The sequence below is a fragment of the Malaclemys terrapin genome, chromosome 9 (assembly GCF_027887155.1).
Source record: "Malaclemys terrapin pileata isolate rMalTer1 chromosome 9, rMalTer1.hap1, whole genome shotgun sequence".
NCBI lineage: Eukaryota > Metazoa > Chordata > Testudines > Emydidae > Malaclemys > Malaclemys terrapin.
In genome coordinates this window covers 84,602,783-84,618,179 of record NC_071513.1, presented here as the reverse complement: position 1 = coordinate 84,618,179, position 15,397 = coordinate 84,602,783, and the positions used below count along the sequence as shown (strand labels likewise).

Here is a 15,397-nt window from a genome sequence, read left to right as displayed (position 1 = left end):
TTTCTTACCCCCAAGAACTATGTATGCTGCCTATTCAGTTCATAGACCTATTCAGCCTGGACTGAGGAATCAAAAAAGGAACCAGATGTAGATTCATTTGTAGATGTATTATAAACTTCATTTTCATGTAATCATATTTTTACAGTGTCAGGGGGTAGCCTTGTTAGTCTGTATCCACAAAAACAACAAGGAGTCTGGTGGCACCTTAAAGACTAACATTTATTTGGGCATAAGCTTTCGTGGGTAAAAAAACACTTCTTCAGATGCATGGAGTGAAAATTACAGATGGAGGCATTATATACTGATACATGAAGAGAAGGGAGTTACCTCACAAGTGGAGAACCAGTGTTGACAGGGCCAATTTGATCAGGGTGGATGTAGTCCACTCCCAATAACTGATGAGGAAGTGTCAATTCCAGGAGAGGCAAAGCTGCTTTTGTAATGAGCCAGCCACTCTCAGTCCCTATTCAAGCCCAAATTAATGGTGTTAAATTTGCAAATGAATTTTAGTTCTGCAGTTTCTCTTTGAATTCTGTTTCTGAAGTGTTTTTGTTCAAGTATAGCTACTTTAAAATCTGTTATAGAATGTCCAGGAAGATTGAAGTGTTCTCCTACTGGCTTTTGTATGTTACCATTCCTGATGTCTGATTTGTGTCCATTTATTCTTTTATGTAGGGACTGTCCGGTTGGGCCAATGTACATGGCAGAGGGGCATTGCTGGCACATGATGGCATATATAACATTAGTAGACGTGCAGGTGAATGAGCTCCTGATGGTGTGGCTGATGTGGTTGGCTCCTCTGATGGTGTCACTAGAGTAGATATGGGGACAGAGTAGGCTACGAGGTTTGCAGGGATTGGTTCCTGGGTTTGTGTTTCTGTGATGTGGTGTATAAACATCTCCTAAGCTCCTTGTAGGTGGTATTTCAACTTAACTGTCTTGTAGTCTCTATTGCTCTAATTTTCTGATTTAAAAAAAATCAAAATTAAAAGAAACCTAAATTATCTTTTTTCTTTAATGTTGAAAAGCAAAATTCTGAAGCAGTAATTTTCTCCATGTCTGTTGAACTCCCAGCATTTGCTCTATCATTGCCTCAAAAGCCCTGTTCTGCAGGATTAACCTGCTACTGCACAGTTCCATTGAGTTCATGCTGTATCAAGTTCTATGCTTCTCCATTTCCCCCTACATATGATGTAAAATCCTCTGAGGCACAAGGAAGTTGGTCAACTTTCAACTTGACAGGAGTGAATGCAGCAAAACAAAATGGCAACACTGGGAAATTTGAGTGAAGCTGTTGTTCTCTGAGTAGTGTCCCTAAGGGTGCTCCACTTTAGGTGTGCATGTGCCTCTTGAGCTTTTCATTGGAGATTTTCAATTAGCAGTGTGTATTCAGCCTACGCATGCGCCCAATATCTCCTAGTGCTGGATATTGAGACTATGTAGGGGTGTGCGGGTGAACTGCCCTCAGTTCCTTCTCAACCACCTTGATCTGACACAGAGCACTAGCATGTCCGCCTTGAGCATGCCTCAAGTTTTCTAATATTTCCGAAGTGGTTAAGATAGTTGTTAGTATAGTTATAGTTAGTCAGCTAATTAGATAAGTAGTGTGAAGATTGTTTTACTCCTCTTTCCCTTCAGGGAAACTTATTTTTTTTCCTGGCAGGGCATGCCTGGCTGATCAGGTTTTAAATGTTGTCTCTCCTGCTGAGAGGCTATACCGTGGTGGCCAGCCTGTGGCTCCGGAGCCACATGCGGCTCTTCAAAGGTTAATATGCGGCTCCTTGCATAGGCGTCAACTCCGGGACTGGAGCTACAGGCGCCAACTTTCCAATGTGCTACAGGGTGCTCACTGCTCAACGCCTGGCTCTGCCCCTGGCCCCACTCCACTCCTCCCCCCAAAGCCCCCGCCCCTTCCCCTGAGTCTGCTGTGCCCTTGCCCCTCCTCCCCGCCCCCCCCCCCCCCCCCCGAAGCCTCCTGCACACCACAAAACAGCTGATCGCAGCGGGCAGGAGGCACAGGGATGGAGGGTTAGGTGCTGATCGGCGGTGCTGCTGGCGGGTGGGAGACCCTGGGGGCAGGGAGCTGACAGGGGGCTGCTGACTTCTTCCTGTGGCTCTTTGGCAATGCACATTGGTAAATTCTGTCTCCTTCTCAGGCACAGGTTGGCAATCCCTGGGCTATACCTATGAGGAAGAGCCAGTCTAAGTGTGTCTGTTGCTAGGGGGAGTCCTACAGCTCCCAGAAGTACAACTTCTGCCTGACCCTCCAACAGGAAAAACAGGGAGATCAAACTCAGACTGCTAATGATGGAACACTGCTGTCAGCCAGCTTCTGAGTCAGGTCAGAAGACCCTCCTGCCCCATACATCTGTCCCTAGACAGATACAGCACCCCATCTACCTTGGTGCAGGGAAGACTTCCAAAAAGAGAAGCACGAACTCTCACCTTAAAGAGCCAGCTCTGAAAAAATCCAGGTTCCCAGCAAGATCTACAGTCTTCAAAGCTTTGATCTCTCAACTTGGTACCATTGAGTGTCTCTCGGTACTGAGATCCCAATATCCTGACTTCTGTTTTCAGTAGGTGCTCCTCCTTTGGATGAGGTTGAGGAGAATGAGGGAGACTTCCAGTCAGTCTCCTCTATTTCTGCTCCGGGTTCACTAACATATCCTTTCAGGAACCCATTCTCTGAAAGTCATAGGAAAGATTGGGCTCCTTAAGAGTGGTGGAACCAACCCTGCATGCCTCCCCCATTTCCATATGGGACACACACACCCCCCAGGGACATACTGGGACCCCCGAGCTGCCTATTGCGAACAATTTGCCAGACCACTGGTACCATCTCATAGAGAAGTAGAGTTGTACAACCTTCTCTTCCCCAACCAACCTCCCCCAAGGAGGATGGATAAGGAGGCCACCCTTCAAACACCTATTTCATCCTCATCTCCGGACGAGGCAGTTATGCCTCCGCCACCATCCATAGCCAATAATTTTTGGCAATTTCAAGACTTCATAACGATGGTAGCTGACACTCTTCAAATTCCTCTCGAAGAGGTCAAGAATTCACAGCAAAAAGGTTGGATATCTTGCAGTCAGCAACACTGTCCAGGGTGGTGTTGCCCATCAATGAGGCATTCATAGATCCGGCTAAGACAGTATGACAGAACTGTGCTGTGACAGACCCAGAGCAGTGGGGTACAGGAGTCTGGTAGAGGGCAAATACACTGGTCACTGGATGAGTAGTTTTCTGTTCCCTGAGTGACCAGAGAAGGGGCTGCACTAGAGTAATCAGGAACCTGCTAGAACCAGTTAAGGCAGGCAGGCTAATTAGGACACCTGGAGCCAATTAAGAAGAAGCTGCTAGAATCAATTAAGGCAGGATAATCAGGGCATCTGTGTTTTAAAAGGAGCTCACTTCAGTTTGTGGTGTGAGTGTGAGGAGCTGGGAGCAAGAAGATGAGAGTGAGAGGGTGTGCTGCTGGAGGACTGAGGAGCACAAGCGTTATCAGACACTAGGAGGAAGGTCCTGTGGTGAGAATAAGGAAGGTGTTTGGAGGAGGCCATGGGGAAGTAGCCCAGGGAGTTGTAGCTGTCATGCAGCTGTTACAGGAGGCACTATAGACAGCTGCAGTCCACAGGGCCCTGGGCTGGAACCCGGAGTAGAGGACAGGTCCGGGTTCCCCCCAAACCTCCCAATTGACCTGGACTGTGGGTTCTTCCAGAGGGGAAGGTCTCTGGGCTGTTCCCCAACCTCCATGGCGAATCTCTGAGGCAAGAAAATCCGCCAATAAGCGCAGGACCCACCAAGATAGAGGAGGAACTTTGTCACAGTGCATAATTCCACCCACATGTAAATGGGCAGATAAGACGTTCCCCCTATATAGCCTCGGTATCCAAAATGAATAGGCATAGGGCGTATGCGTGGGCAAAACAGACAGTAACTAAAAATCTCCAATCAAGGGGTTGAGAGGCGCATTCACACCTGAAGTGGAGCCCCCATAGGGGCACATATCTCGAAGAATTGCAGTTACTGCACAAAGTGAGTAACTTTTTTTATTTCAAGTCCTCCTTGTCCACTAAGAAACTTTTTCCAAGGCTGTTTAGCCTGAAGCATGGACTTGAAATTTTGCTAGTTAAAATTATTTGATGGCAGTGATATAATGGGAATTTTCCCACTGCTTAATAGGGCTTTTTGTAAAAGACCAGCAATAGTGAGAGTGTTTGCTAAATTCCTAATTTTGATGGTACCATAAACCTACTCTAACTTCTCAGGACATATGTAGCTCTATGCTTCTGCCAATTATCTATTGCTGACTCATTCTGTAATATTTAAATAAATGAATTATTAAATTCATTATTGATTAATAACTTGAATCCACTGTAAGATTAGTTTGCATGTAAGTTATATGGAAAATGTGCACAGTGTAGAGAGCTGTAACTGAGAGAGCATGAGTTTACAGAAACACATGTTAATGGATCCTCAGGGGAAAGTAGGAGCCCAAACTTGTGACATGCTGAGCATCTGCTGGGAGATAAGTGCTCTTAAGGGATGTTGAGGGTGTTCAGTATTTCCTAGGAGGTACTCAGCACTGTCAGGGCCTAAACCACTGTCTGTGAATAGAGAAGGATGTTCAAGCCAAAATGGGGTTAGTGAATGAAGGGAAAAAGGAAGTAACAGAACAAAAAGGCTGAAGGCCACATCCTGCTCCGTTGACGTCAATGAATTAAATGGAGCAGGATTGAGTCCTAAATTGATTTAATGAACGGGAAAAAAAACTTCGTCCAATTAAATAATTTCTGCAAACAGCATTTACACAGCAGATAACATAAGACAAATCTAATGTTAGTAAGAGTACACTGGTAATAATTTCAAGAGGATGAAAACTAATGCAGATGAACACTTTAATATTCTGCAACTCAGCATCTCCCACAATTCTGATATGGGGTATGAGCTATTCCCTCCTTGTAAGAAGGTTCTGGAGGCAGTTTAAGGCTCCAGCACAAGCCATGTTGGTCATGTCCCCTTCTCTGGTTTACCCCTAAATCTTCTGCCTCTGCAGCAGAAGTCAGTGGCTGTTCTCTTTGCGCCCGATATTTCCTTTGCCTTTTTATTTTGTTTGTTTTCAGGCAGTAGTAAGCAGCCTTCTTTTTGTCCCCAGGACTGTAAGCCACCTTATACCCTCTGCCTCCAGCGAGAGGAAGATTTACTTGTGCTTTACAGGGTGTCAGCTCCCTGACATCACCAGTCATTAGCTCCCAAACAATTTACTCAGGGCTCTGCAAGCCCTTACTTTGCCTTGCAGGTTAATAATACGTGTTCCCTGCAGTGTCCAGCCTACTACACACTCACAGAAATTACCAGGTAAGCTGTACCCAAAGGAACAGTGCACACACCACCTTGCTTGATTCAACTGCAGATCAGCTCCAGTGTAACATCACAGCACTGAGATATATTTATAGTAAAACAATCATAAGTTTGTTATCAAAGGCTAAGATTTAAGAGCTAGTGAGTAAGGATAACAACAGAAAGAGAAATGGTTTATATATAAAACAAAAAATATACTATGCTTCCTAGAGTCTAAACTTAACTTTAACAGGCTAAGCCTTTGTCTAAAGTAATTTATCTCCCCTAAAGCAATCTCCCAGCGTCTCCAACTAACATGGCTGGGATCCTTCTTTCATGAATGCAAAAAGCAGTCCTTTTTGCTTCCTAAGTGAAGGATAAAGAGGTGTCCTTCAGCTTTCTGCTTATATCCTCAAAGTGTCACACAAAACAAACCACAAAAGATCACAGTCTGGCCACAGCTGGGTAGTGGCACCTGCAAAACATTCCAAAAAGTTTTTTTTTTAAAGCTCTGAAAAGAATAAGAATGGTAAGGAAAAAATACAAAAAACACAAAAGATATTAATCCACTGACTCAGACTTCTCTTCTATCGAGAAAAGAGAGCAATAAACTCTGATTCTTTGCAGGACACAGAGAAAATATGACACAGGTTTTTTCCTCCCTGAAACGTTTAAAAACATATACAAAAAGGTTATATCCGCAATCCAGATCCAACCTGAGCAGGCCCTCAAGGACAAGCCTCAGACTAAATACCATCCTTCTAATCCCTGCCTGAGGCAGTGATTCCCCTGCACCCATCCTTTGATGATAAGATAGAAAAGGAGTGGGGATCTCCTGCTGAAGGTAAACACCTAAACAGATATGTTCTTAAATTCTACAAGCTACAAGAACCAAAAAATGCTATTACTGAGGTTTCAAAGGTCGATGCTGTCCCATCAGCTCCAGCAAAGGATATGATTATCCCATCTGAAAGGACTTCTTCCCCCAGGATCCAAAAAACAGGAAGGTTTCAGTCACATTCAGAAGGAATGTAGACACTTCCTCAGCCATCCTCAGAGCCTCTCTCACAGCTAGATGCTTTGCAGGAGCCACAGCGTCCTGTCTGGAAGACATTAGAGGAAGAGATCACCGTGACTTTGTCTGTACTTAAGAAAATCACCCTAGCCACACATTTGTGACAGATGTTTCAAAATTAAGTTTTCAGCCAGGGCCATGGCATCCAGTTCAGTGGCTAGTCAATACATATGGTTTCATCCCTGGAAAGTAGATGCTCATTCCAAACAAGTCTTGTGCTCTTCTAAATTCACAGGATCTCTTCTGCTTGGAGAAAAATTGGTCAAGATAGTGGCAGAAGGTGCTTCCAAATCTAAGCGGTCCCTCCCCTCTCCACGTAGTGCTCTGAGAAAGGACTCCAAACACACTACCAGACAGAGTTGCTCCTTTCATCCAGCTTCCTCACAGAATTACCAGAGGAAAGATAAAAGATATATCAAGGGTAGGGCCAGCTCCAGGCACCAGCTTGCCAAGCAGGTGCTTGGGGCGGCCCCTCCGGAGAGGGGCGGCACGTCCAGCAATTCAGCGGACGGTCCCTCACTCCCGCTCGGAGCGAAGGACCTCCCGCCGAATTGCCAATTTTTTTTTTTTTTTTTGCTTTGCACCGCTTGGGGCAGCAAAAACCCTGGAGCCGGCCCTGATCAAGGGAAAGCCTTGGAACCAGGGCTTGAGCAGAAAATCCAGATGTGCTCCCTCAACCTTCAAGAGCCAATTCTGACAAGGAGTGAATGTGCCTCTGCCCAGACTTGAGCATGGGAGGCAGAATTTCCCACTTTTCAGAAGAATGGCTTGCTTTGATCACAAGCAGGTGGATGCAAGAGGGAATGCATCAGAGATACTCCCTCAAGCTAAGGGCTCCACTCCATCCTTTCTTAACCCAGTCTCCTGTCACCAGTAACCTCGCCAAACACAAGTTCATTCAGAACAAGTTCTACCTCTGGGGCTTGGGAGCAATAGGAGTTTCCTCAGAAGAAAGTTTCTCACGGTTTTACTCCATCATTTTCATTCTTCAGAAGTGCACCAGAGGAGTCAAGGTCATCATTGACCTCAAAAGGCTCAAATGGATGAAAAAAACAGCCCTAGCCTCAGCAGTGACCTCCCTATCTCAAGGGGATTTCCTAATCTTAGTAAAAAGAAGAACAGGAGTACTTGTGGCACCTTAGAGACTAACAAATTTATTAGAGCATAAGCTTATGCATCCAAAGAAGTGGGCTGTAGTCCACGAAAGCTTATGCTCTAATAAATTTGTTAGTCTCTAAGGTGCCACAAGTACTCCTGTTCTTCTTTTTGCGGATACAGACTAACACGGCTGCTACTCTGAAACCTAATCTTAGTGAATCTGGAAGACGCATACCACTGGTGCATTCCAGTGAGCCCCTACTATTGCACGCTTCTGAGATTTGCTTGTGGCATGGATCGCTATCAATACTGAATGCTTCCATTCGGTCTCTCGTTGGCCCCCACATTCATTATGAAGATGTTGATGGTGGCCATAGCAAGGCTCAGGTCCCAGGTACTCACTGATATCCCGTTCTGGAATTTCAACCTGAGCCCCATCCCAGGCAGCAGCATGCAGTGCCACAATCCAGAATCTGAAGCACATGAATTCATAATAAATACCGTACCAAGAAAAGTTCCTGGATTCCCTCAACAAGCATTATTCACCTGGCATGGAAATAGATCCTTTGATGGCAAAGATCTACCCATCGGTAGACAGATTTCAGAAGATCCAGGATCGGATACTCTTGATGATCACATGCATGAGACAAACCATAGGTCAGTGTTTTTAGCTACTGGGTCTCCTGGTCTCTTGAATAGAGGTCACCCAGTGGGTGAAGTCACACATTATTATGTGACTATGCCCCAGAGTGAATGCAATATCAGGTACTGGTCCCAAACCAGGTCTTTGACTTCCTGAGATAGCGGACAGTCCCAGACAGTATCAGCAGGAATCTTTCCATTTGCCCTCCATACTCTCAAGTTCTCACTTCCGACTCCAACTTAAAGGAATGGGAAGCACATCTGGATCAGAACAGCACAGGGTACTCTGATGCTGTGATTCATTTTCCTGGGCCTTCATTACTTAGACCTGAAAGGTTAAGCTAGTTCTGCTGAGCTTCCAGAGCTGTCTAGAGGGAAACCATTACCTAGTCCAGTCAGACATGACCATGATTGCATACATAGCCTCGAAGGAACAAAAAGCATAGCTGTACATACAGAAGTGATGTAGATAATGGAATTGGACAGAAAAAACTCTCCCTTCCCTAAAGGTGATCCAAATAAAAAGAGAGCTGAACCAAAAGGCAGACCGGCTCAGCTGATTCAAAGTCAACAACTCCGAATGGTGCCAAAACCAGAAGGTCGTCAACCTGATCTTGCAGACGTTTGATCTCCCTCCAGTCATACTGTTTGCCAATTGCAAGAAAGCAAAGCGATCAAAATACCGCACAAGGGAAACAGACCCCAAGTGCATGGAGACAAATGTTCTGTCACACAGATGGCTGCAAGGCCTGCTATATGCATTTCTTCCCTTCCCTCTCCTAGAGAAAGTGATCCAAAAGATAAGGCGAGAAGGAGCAAAGGTGACAGTGCTAGTTCCGTGCTGACCAAGGAAACCCTTGTTTTCCAGTCTGATAGAACTAAAACTACAACCACTATTGCTGTTACCAGCAAGACCAGACACCCTTCACCAACGCTCATTCTTCCATCCAGACGCAGAGCATCTTCAACTGACCGCCTGGTTGTTGAAAGGGTAGCATAAGCTGCCTTCAGCGTATCATCCAAAATTATTAGGTCTGTGCTCTTCTTCCAGGAGAATTTCCACACTAAAAGCCTATTCCTTCATCTGGGCCAAATTCAGTTTTTGGTGCCAAGACCACAAAGCAAATCCCAAAGGAGCCCAGGATTCCAGTTATTCTGGACTTCCATCAAGAAAATGTGGATAAGAGACTTCAGCCCAGCACTATAACATACCGGGTATCAGGCATATTAGTAGCATACTGTTTGTAGGAGCCTTGGGCTCCTTGGCTGTGAACCCTCATGTGTCCAGATTCCTCAGAGAAGTCAGAGTGGCCAGACCAGTGGTCAGACAATCTTCCCTAAGTGGGAACTACCGCTGGTGTTGAAAGCCCTAACTACCCCATCCCTTCGAACCTCTGACATCTATGTCAGCATTTTACCTCTCCATCAAAAGCTGCCTTCTGGTTGCCGTCATGTCTGCTAGTTGAGTTTCAGAACCAGCAGCTTTATCCATGCAAGAATCTTACTGTCTGTGTTCCATGATGACACGGTGGTGGTAAGAACTCCAGAAACATTCTTACTTAAGGTGAATTCTCCTTTCTGTTCCTCGCAGGAGATTGTCCTTCCTTCATTCTGGCCACAGCACCTGACTGAGAAATTGTGGTGCATCTTGGATGTCAAAAAAGAGCATGAAAGATTTACATAAAATGTTCAGAATCAATGAGGAACTTGGGCTCCCTGTACATTTCCTTTTACCAGAAGTGTCAAGGCCTCAGAATATCTAAGCTATCCCTTGCCAGATGAATCAGACTGTGCATTGTTGTGGCATACAAGGTGTTTGGGATTTCTTGTTCCAGAAGGGATCAAGGTGCATTCCACAAGATCCATGGGAAACTCATGAGCTGAACGAGCATGAGCTTCCACCACAGAGATCTGCAGAGCCATGGTCATCGGCTAAGACCTTTATCAGACATTGTAGAATGAACTCTGTCTTCTTCAGAGGCCTTCTTTGACAGGAAGGTGCTGCAGGTAGTGGTCCACTGATAACCTGTGGGTTTATCTGCCATATGTGGGAGTATGTGTGTGGGAGGGGGTGTCTTTTCTATTTCTTTCTGTTCATTCTCTTATCCTTCCCTACCCCAACTCACTGCTTATTACTGCCCCTACATATCAGAATGGTGGGAGATGCTGCTAGGAGAAAGCAAGTTATTGGGTAAAAACTTTTCCATTCTTGAAGTTCATTCTCTATTGACATTTTGGAAATTTTGCTTTCCTTGGCCTTTTAAATAGTCCTTTCCATTTGCTGAACAGTGGAATAGCTATTGATCACCTTAGTATCTCCAGTAGGTAGAAGCCTTTATTTCTGTGGAAAATGTTTATCTATACCATAGAATGAAGATTGTACTATTAACATTACAAAGCTGTGGACAGCTTTTGTTAAGTGACAAGGGAGCCTTAAGTTCTTTTAAAATCATGAAACTTGTATCTCACACACAGAACTTTGATATTATTCACTCTAGCATTTTTCTTACATATGAAAACATTTTTAAGCAGAAAAATGTTCTGCAACCACCAGGACTTGAAGGTTGTTAAACTTGCCAGGGTCCAGAGGAGATCAGAGCCTGACATGGAGGTCACATGCTTGTCTTAGTTTGTGTAAAGTGGGAGATTAAGTGGCACGAGTGTACACTTCTTTGCTGTTTATCCATTCTGCTGTCTTACCTATGGAATAGCATTAATTATGATCCAAGAGAAGATCTCATGTCTCCCCTCATGTCCAAAAGAAAGCTGTTATGAAAGTCAACAATTGAGATATGTACCACACAGGTTTCAATGTTATATTGATGCTTAGTAATGCCAGTTTAGTTAAGGACAGCATTCCCATTACAGAATTCCATGTTTTTGTACTAAACATAACTTTGAAAAAGATTAGCCAGAAGTGATATAATCATCCCATATAAAGTTGAATTAAATCATACTCAGGGGGTAGCCGTGTTTGTCTGTATCTACAAAAACAACAAGGAATCCGGTGGCACCTTAAAGACTAACAGATTTATTTGGGCATAAGCTTTCGTGGGTGAAAACCTCACTTCTTCAGATGCATAGAGTGAAAGTCTATGCATCCGAAGAAGTGAGGTTTTACCCACGACAGCTTATGCCCAAATAAATCTGTTAGTCTTTAAGGTGCCACCAGACTCCTTGTTGTTTAAATCACACTGTTATTCTTTTTAGATGTCAAGTACTTTACTTGTTTGAAACAAAAGGAAATCCTTTTTTTCTATAAAAAGCAACAGAGAGTCCTGTGGCAGCTTTAAGACTAACAGAGGTATTGGAGCATAAGCTTTCGTGGGTGAATGCCCACTTAAGGACTTATGCCTGGGATAATAGTATTTAATTAAGTACATTGTGTCTGGAATTCACAGCTAACTAGATCCTACTTACCTTCTTGGGTTTTAGAGCTATTGTTGTTATAAACAATATAATGGTTGTAGTATCTAGACTTCAAAGAGTAATTCTTTAATTTGTGTCCTATACTTAATCTTTTTGACTACATTGTGTTAACAGAAAAAGGATGCTTATGATAGGTAACATTAACTGCTAATGGATATGGGATTAAATATGACCTAATCAAAGCACCAACAAAGCAGTAATGCCAAAGTATGTTATTATAGCATTGCAATGTTGCAGCTATGGTTAGTATGTCCATTTGCTCCCATACTCTCAAATTTTCATTCATTTATTGCATTTATATATGCTAATTTTTTAGTTAAAATCCTTCATTTCTATCCCTCATTTTAACATGGCTAAGTATATTTATTATGGTAGAATGTACATGATGAGGGATATACTGTACATCTTAAGAGAATACAGAAATGCTATAACAGCCTGCATAATAAAAGAATGACAAAGTGCTGATATTGAGATAATTTAAAACAAAGAATTAAAACTAGGATTTTTCAAGTTTGCATTAGAAAGTTCTTAAGATTGCAGTATGAAAATATTTCACAGCATATTTGACTTAATCCTAGAATCCACCCATTTTGTTTAGATAAACATATCATTCAGATGACTTTATAAAATCTTGTGATGGGGTGGATACCCCACACAGGCCCTGTAGTGGTAAGGGGTGTAAGGACCATGGAGCCCTGAGACAGATGGAAAACCTGCTGTAAGGTCATTGGACTATAGCTTGGTTGGACTCTCTGACACCCCAAAAGGGGTGGACATAAATATCATGAACTGGCCGGAGGGCCCAGTTAGGAAAAGATAGACCACCACAGCAACAGAGTGCCTGTCGGCTGTGGCACCAGACCAAAAGATAGCTGGTATGCCACTCCTGGCCACCAGTTGGTGCTTCTGCAGTGAGGGAAACCCTTTACAAATCCCCGAAGGGTTTTCTAGTCTGAGACCTGTAAAAATAATAAATAATATCTTCTGCATGTTATTCAGCGGGGAGATTGTATCTTCTGTACATCAAAAAGGTAAACTGCAAACCATATTTTCTTTTAGTTCTTCAAATCTTGTACAGGCCCCATTAATGCTCATTTCTTCCCTAATAGACAAATCTATTCTTCCTATTGACCAAGGAGCGCTGTTCACATCAAGCTCCTCATTGTTACTAAGAGGTAAAGGCAAATGACCGACTGATCTCAGAAACAAACCTATCAGTTGGGTAGAGCCCAAGAATTAACTTAAAGACAATGCCTCTTTAAAATTTTCCTTCCCTCAGATTTGATGACATCTGGTCAGCTCTGATAGAATATGCCCCAGCCTTAGGACAGCTACTTTCTCGGAATCTGCTCATTAGAATCATTTGATCTGTGTCTCAAGAGCCTATTCATTTGCCATATATGGAAGTCAGACAGAAGTTAAGGACTGTGCTGTAGAAAGGGACTAGTACAGTACGCCTAATAAGGAATTCATTCCATCTATGCAGAAGAGAAGGCTATGGATTTTTCCCAAAGAATCATAATTACCTTCCACAGCTGCAGAGCAGGGGCAGTCCATGGCATGTCTGTGAGGCTGTATCACTCTCCACTGAGTCCTTGATATCAGAAATTCAGTTAGTGCTGATATTCTATCCTTTGCTCACCCTGTTGTGCTTAAGAACAGTAGGAGGTCTCATATAGTATACTACAAATCATAAGCACAATAAAGAGATTGAATTTCATCCCTAACTCTGAATCTTCTTGAGCATTTGTCTGACCCTTATCTTTATTTAAATGTAGTTTATGATTTAATTTCATATAAATCAGATGATGACTTTGAGTGTATGAAGAACTTGACATTTTGGGGATTTTATGTGTACTGCAAAAGAAATCAGAGTGCTAAATGTGTTAAAAACATTAGGTAAGCATTTATCAACTATTTCTCCTTTGGAAGAGGACCTTGTATCCAAAAGTCATTAGAATCCAATATCTTCATTTAACTTCAGTCAATTTTTTTTTCCTGACTGATTTAGTTCTCCTGACAGTTTTAAAATATAGTTGAATAAATTTGATTTAAAATATTGACTAAGAAATGTCTAATAATTGTTTAAATCCCTTTTTATATTCAAGTCACTCATTATGGAGAGGCTGTGGTCTCTCTGTAGTCAAGACTGAGACTTGTTTCTCATTATAACCCTTTCTATAATCCACAAAAAAAGATTATTTTGCTTGTTTGATGTGTGGCCAATGGACATTTCAACCCTACCCATCTACTCCCAAATTTGGTGGTGATTTGTACAGAAACTGTGTTTCTGAGATATGGGAGGATACAGAAAATAGGTGTCATGTCATGGCTTGGAAATTCTTCTAATGTTTTTAAGGTACATTTTATCTGAAACTCAGTGTCCTGAAAACTTAAAATGAGGTTAATTTGAAATATGTTGCTGAGATCTAATGGACAGAACTAATATTGAGAGTGGAAAGGCATATTTCAGAAGCTATTCCATTGGTGAATTAAGAATTTAGGAATAACTCATCAGGCTCTGTTAGACTTTTAAAAGGTACCAAATGACTGGTAGAGATGTAAACTTTCAGTTAAAGAAAGTAAGTCTCATATAGACAGGTGAGAGAAATAGAGAATAAAGTCTGAATTGGGAAGATAATTTTTTTTTAAAAAAGGGGATGGGACCAAGGGAAAGAACAAAATTAGGCTTGAGATATAAACTTAATCAGTTTATCCCAAAAGGAAAGGAAAGAGGCAGATGTCCCTTCCTTACTGAGTTTGAGAAATATACAAAGATTATTCCCTTACCCCAGTTTATCTTTGCTGACAAACAATTTAATAAAGGTCTCTCATAACTGAGTTAACACCACAGATTTTTTTAAAGGCAAATTTTGGTTTGAATACCTGTTCCTACATCTACCATATAATGGAACTAATAGTACTTATAAAATTACTTCTTGGAATGTTAATGGGTTTAAAATGTAGTAAAGGAAAAAAGAGTACTGAATTACCTTAAAAATAAAATCCAGGTAATGTAACTATATAAGAAGCTCATCTTATTTTTAGTTTATGTTCCATGTTTTGTAAAAAGAAAAAAACAAGAGTTGCTATTCTAGTCAGAAACAAAAAAACCCTCTCATTTCAAGTAATACAGAATTTATCTGATAGAGAGTAGATAAATACTTGTCTCAGTAGGCAAGAAACTAGTTTTATAAACATATATGCGACCAATTAAAAATGACTAAACATTATATATGGATAGTCAATTTTCGTACTCTAGAATTAATCTTATGATTGAAGAGTGTAATCATTTGGACAAGGTGTATAAAGTTGGTATTGACATTATTATTGTGTAAGTGGTGGGCAACCTGCAGACGCCAGACCATTTGTTTACATTTGCATGGCCGTCCACAGCTCCCAGTGGCCGCGGTTTGCTGTTCCCAGCCAATGTCAGCAAGAAGAGAAGTGGGCGTTTTGGGCTGGCTGTGTACCACCAGAGGAATCCCCTTGCAGTGTTTGATTCTGCCAGGGCCATGCTGGCTCTAGGTTCAGAAATGCTAGCAATTCAGCGAAAAGCAGCTGCATCGTATTGGACAATCTGGTCCATTGGTTCCACATACCCCAGTAGTGTTGTTTTTAAGTAAATGAAGTTGCAGTTAAAATTTTATTTAGTGATTGCCTAGATCTATGAATGCCTGAATACATTTTAAATATATTTAGGCTATATAACATTCTGCTTAATATGCTTCAAATGTTGTGGTATTTGGTTCTTTTATCTCTGTACCTCCTGTCTTCAAATAATCTTACTAAGAAACAGATCTCTATATGAT

General features: G+C 42.2%; 1 protein-coding gene across 2 annotated transcripts in view; it reads left to right on the top strand.

Moving 5' to 3' along the window:
- IFT80 (intraflagellar transport 80) overlaps positions 1–15,397 on the top strand; it is a 164,846-nt gene that overhangs the window by 100,577 nt on the left and 48,872 nt on the right. The gene's annotated exons all lie outside the window — the stretch shown is intronic.